General features: G+C 38.0%; 1 non-coding gene across 1 annotated transcript; it reads right to left on the minus strand.

The window, feature by feature from the left end:
• Positions 1-3,473: 3,473 nt before the first annotated feature.
• LOC141670068 (small nucleolar RNA R71) lies at positions 3,474-3,580 on the minus strand. The gene has a single exon (XR_012554317.1). It is a non-coding gene; the product is annotated as a small nucleolar RNA R71 (small nucleolar RNA).
• Between the last annotated feature and the right edge of the window lie 2,046 nt (positions 3,581-5,626).

Consider the following 5,626-nt stretch of genomic DNA (forward strand, 5'->3'; position numbering starts at 1 on the left):
TATGTGTCACAAATATTATGTTCACCCGGGTATTGGGTGAGGTTTAAAAATATTTAAAAATAATATTTTACAGCTATTTTGTTACGTGTTAAATGAATATTTAAAATGTGTTTGACCATGATTTAACATGCGGTGAATTTGTATGTGGTCCTGTAAGGACCAGAGTATTTTCCGGATACTCATTACGTGTTTAAAATGTATTTATATGAAATTACCCGCAATCTGGATGCGTGTTAAAGTACGTTTTTATTGAGGTACTTGTTTTATCTCATTTTGCGGGCGTTTGCATATATTATATATATATTCAGGGTTTATTATTAATTTAGAAAATATTTCGGTTTTATAAAAATTATCGGACTGGGCCCCTATCGGGACGTCAAACCGCACAAAAATTGTATTTTTATTTTTATAAAATCGTGGCACTTTCAAATATATTATATTTTCATATTTTTGGAATATTCGTAATTTTTGGGGAATTTTGATACAAATTTTATATTTATTTGATTAAATATTATTCCCGGCTATTTATTAATTTTGGGCTAATTTTAGATATTTTATATTGAATTTTAGTTAAAAGAAAAAAAACAAAAACAAAAAACAAAAAAACGTGTCAGACCCACCCCCTCCCCCACCTGGCAAACTACCCCCCATTGCAGAGACGGGATTTGACCAATGAATTGTAATGCAGTTGTTGACGAGTGTATGCTCGGTGACAGGTCCCGTTTTATTTGTTTACCTGCATTAACAAATCCACCCCCATCCTTTTGTTCATTTCTTTCCCAAAGTTACTCCCTCTCTGTCTCTGCTCTCTCTCCCTGTTTTATATACTTTTAATTTTCAAAAATTCATATCTTACAAACCGCCCGTCCAAATTTCAATTGTTATATAGATAAATGACCAGCGCTTCGATACCTACACAAAGGTATATATATTGCAAGGTTTTGAAAAGATAATTTTGCATAGCATATTTCCGTGTTAATTTATTTTCGGGGCATAGAAAAGGAGTTTGACAGCGTTGATTACTCCACATGGCATTTCAGCGTGTATATGTTTATGGCCATGAATTTTGGATTTTTCAGGAGATATTTTCCGGACATCAGATATTCACTTCGGGGTGATCAAAATTTATTTTGGGTAACGATTTCGAAATTCCGCCTTCATACTTGTGTATATTATAGCATATTAGTGTTTATATATTTATTTCATAAATTTCAGAAGTTGTTGTAGAAGTCGCTTTTGGCAGTGTTTTTCGTTTCTAGCGTGTTTATACGTGCAAATATAAATTATTGTGTGTTTTAAATTTATTAATTTTATTAGAGTACAGTTGGATTGAGTCGTTTGGGATTGATTTTGAGGGATTCTGACCCCATGTGTTAAGTGGCATTTATGACATTTTATAACGCTCCGTAAAGCTTTGAATTAGTGTTTTGTACTTAAGTTCTTAGTATTTTAACGTGTTTTTGTAGTGTTTTTGCATTTTAGGCATTTACCAGGTAACCAGGTGAATTAGCATGGTTTTAGTGCTAATTTGGTGTTAGGATGGTGTCCAGAATAAAAGCTCGTGAAAGACCAACTCAAATCAGCAAGAAAGGAAGAAGTCCGAAAATTTTTTCCAAAGGCACAGCGCGCTCGCGCTGAAAAAGCGCTTGGCCGAGACGGGAAGGCAGAATGTCAGCGCGCCCGCGCTGAAGCAGCGCGCGGCCGCGCCAGGTCGCGAAAAGAAAAAGTTTCTATTCTGATTTAGATATAGAAGACTTCTACTTTACATGGGCTGCTATATAAACATAATTTAAGGTCATTTTTCAAAAGGAGATGTACCAGAGCTAAGGAGAAGGGGTAAGAAGACCGTAGAGCACAAATTCAACCAAGGAGAAGAAGATCTAGTTTATTCTTGTGATTCTTTGTTTTAAGTTGTAACTTTGGATGCTAGTTTTCTTATTCTTGAACCTTTACTCTTGTTTCGCACTTGGTTTTATTAAGTATAAAGACTACGTTTATTATACCATGCTTTCATCGGAACCCACGTTGATGATGAGTCCGATTATGGGATAATCGTTATCGTGGGGTTCTAACGGATTTATTTATGGATTTTTTTAGTTAATTCATTTCGATGCCTTAGTGTGTGGAGATTGTATGATAACCTAGTTTTGGTTGTGCTTATTCGTCTTATGAGCGTCGCGAACTTATAAGATAGTGTGTTAATCTTTAATGAAGTGAAAGTGAATTTAAGGGTTTAGAACTTGTCATGCTAGCATAGGTTCATGTATATGATATCCATGATTCGTAGATAATTTTAACCATCTTACTTGCCCTATGTAATCACGAGGGATAACTTGTGCATTAAACCGTTATGTTGTCAAATTCTATTAACATATAGGGTCTCAATATAATTGGTGTCTATTCAGCTTCTATCTTTTTTGTGGATGTCTGGTAGTATGATATTCGTACAACGAAAGTTGGCGTTTATCAGTTTCGTGTTATCTAGATTAGTGGCATCACCATTGCATGCTAAGGTTAAGAATGAAAAGGCTATTGAATGAAGTATTTAATAAAGTTAGAATCCCATGTTTGTGTCATATATTATTCAACTCTCTTTAATCTCTTAGTTTATGTTCTTTAGTATAATCTCTTAGTTAATTTAGGATAAATCACCTCAATTTGTTATTCATCTTAGCATTGGATAATAACCATACTGGTGTTGCATAAATACATTAATTGAAATTAACCTAAACCTCTCCATGTGGGAACGAACTAGAATTTATTCTATATTACTTGCGATCGCGTATACTTGCGTGAATATTAGCGCATGTTTTAACCCTAACAAGTTTTTGGCGCCGCTGCCGGGGATATCGGTGTTAATTTTTAGTTTATGTGTTTGTTATCATTAGTCGTTAAAGTTCAATGACTCGGACATTGTTACTTACTTAATATCTTGTCGTGTTTCAGGTACTCTAGCGAGCGTGTATGCTTACGCGTTCTCGGTCTCGTAAGAGGACACTGGATCAAGCTGAGGAAGAAGTTGTAGTTGAGGAGAAAGTTGAGGAAGAGATCTTAGTTGAGAAAGAAGAAGAGGCTCTTATTGCAATGGGAGAACCAGAAGTGAATCCAAAGGCTTTGATGGACTACTCTCAACCGAAGATCGATGATATTCATTCTAGCATTGTTCGACCAACCATCTCGGCTAAAACCTTTGAGATCAAGTCAAGCATGATTCTGATGATACATAACTCAATTCAGTTTGGGGGTTCTCGACAGAAGACCCCAACATGCACATCAGAGATTTTATCAAGATCTGCGACACTTTCAAGTTCAATGGAGTTTCTGAAGATGCTATTAAGTTGAGGCTTTTCCCATTCTCTTTTTGGGATAAAGCTAAGTGTTGGTTACATTCTCTACCACCAGGGTCTATCACCAAATGGGAGGATCTTGCTCAGAAGTTCTTAACCAAGTTCTTTACTATAGTGAAGACTGCTGCAATCAGAAATGCACTTACTCAATTTGCTCAGCAATCTGGAGAATCTTTATGTGAGGCTTGGGATCGATATAAGGAGATGCTTAGGAAGTGTCCTCATCATGGGATGCCTGACTGGATGATTATTAACTATTTCTATAATGGTTTGGGTGCTACTTCTAGACCCATGCTCGATGCAGCATCATGAGGAGCCTTGTGGACTAAAAGCTATGATGAAGCTTATGAATTAATTGAACTGATGGCTGCTAATGAATACCAGAATCCTACTCAACGACTATCTCAGGATAAGGTAGCAGGAATTCTGGAGTTGGATGTAGCTAATGCCATAGCTGCTCAACTTAAGGCTTTGACGATGAAGGTGGATTCTCTGTCTAAATATGGAGTTAATCAGATCACTTGTGTCTGTGAGCTTTGTGTCGGTGCCCATAAGACTGATCAGTGTGTCATTTCTAGTGAATTAACTCAGTTCGTGAGCAACTTCCAGAGGTCGCAGCAATCTATACCAGCCACCTATCATCCTAACAATCGTAATCATCCGAACTTTAGCTGGAACAACACTCAGAATGCGGTTCAGCAGCCTTATCAGCAGAATCCGGCAAAGCAGTACAACCCCCCTGGTTTTCAGCAACCGCAATATGCACCAAGGCAACAACTCCAGCTGCAACAATCTAATGAAAAATCTGAATTGGAGGAGTTGAGGCTCATGTGCAAGAGCCAAGTGGTTTCTATCAAGACCTTGGAAAATCAAATCGGACAAATTGCCAATGCCTTGTTAAATCTTCAACCTCGTACACTCTCTAGTGACACTGAAGTGCCAGGAAAGAGGGAAGCTAAGGAGCAGGTAAAGGCAATTACATTAAGATCTGGGAATGTTGCAATTCCTGAACACTCTCAAGTTCCGGATGAAGAAGTTGTAGCTGAGGAAGAAGTGCAGAAGGAAGCTGGAGTGGAGCCAAGGAAGACTACTGTTGAACACATTCCTCCTGAGGGTAATATAGGGGAGAAACTGATCTATCCTCCACCTCCCTTTCCTAAGAGGCTACAAAAGAAAAAGCTGGATAAGTAGTTTGAGAAGTTTCTGGAGGTGTTCAAGAAACTTCACATCAACATACCTTTCGCTGAAGCTCTTGAACAGATGCCTAGTTATGCGAAGTTTATGAAAGGTATACTCTCTCGAAAGGTGAAGCTTGATGACTTAGAGAAAATTGCTCTCACGGAGGAGTGCAATGCTGTGTTGCAGCAAAAGTTACCTCTGAAGCTTAAAGATCTTGGAAGCTTCACTATCGCTTGCACTATTGGAAAGGTGTCATTTGAAAAATGCTTATGTGACTTGGGAGCTTGCATCAATATAATGCCCTTGTCAATCTTCAAGAAGTTGGACTTACCTAATCCAAAGCCTACGTATATGACCTTGCAGTTGGCCGATCGTTCTATTACTTATCCATGAGGAATTGTTGAGGATGTATTGGTCAAGGTGGATAAACTCATTTTTCCGACTGATTTTGTAATTCTTGATTTCGAGGAGGATAAGAAGATTTCCATAATCTTGGGAAGACCTTTCTTGGCTACTGGCTGAACCTTGATAGATGTGTAGAAGGGTGAGCTCACCATGCGAGTGTTGGATCAGGATGTAACTTTTAATGTGTTCAATGCCATGAAATTCCCTACAGAAAATGAGGAGTGCTTAAAGGTGGAGTTGGTCGATTCTGTGGTTACTTCAGAACTTGATCAATTGCTAAGGTCTGACGCCTTAGAAAAGGCCTTGTTGGGGAATTCTGATAGCGAAGATGATGAAGGTGATGAGCAATTGCAATATCTGAATGCTTCTCCCTGGAAAAGGAAGATGGAAATGCCTTTTGAATCTCTTGGAATGGAGGAGCTGAACAAATCTCCAAAGCGCCTCAATCCATCTATTGAGGAAGCTCCTGCACTTGAGCTTAAACCATTACCTGAACACTTAAGGTATGTTTTTTTGGGTGAGGAATCTACTTTACCTGTTCTTATTGCGTATGACCTTTCAGGTAGTGATGAGGAAAAACTCTTGAGAATTCTGAGAAAATTCAAATCGGTAATTGGATGGACGATAGTAGATATCAAGGGAATCAGCCCTTCTTATTGTATGCATAAAATTCTGCTAGAGGAAGGTAGCAAGCA

Source organism: Apium graveolens, chromosome 6 (genome assembly GCF_009905375.1).
Source record: "Apium graveolens cultivar Ventura chromosome 6, ASM990537v1, whole genome shotgun sequence".
NCBI classification, from domain to species: Eukaryota; Viridiplantae; Streptophyta; class Magnoliopsida; order Apiales; family Apiaceae; genus Apium; species Apium graveolens.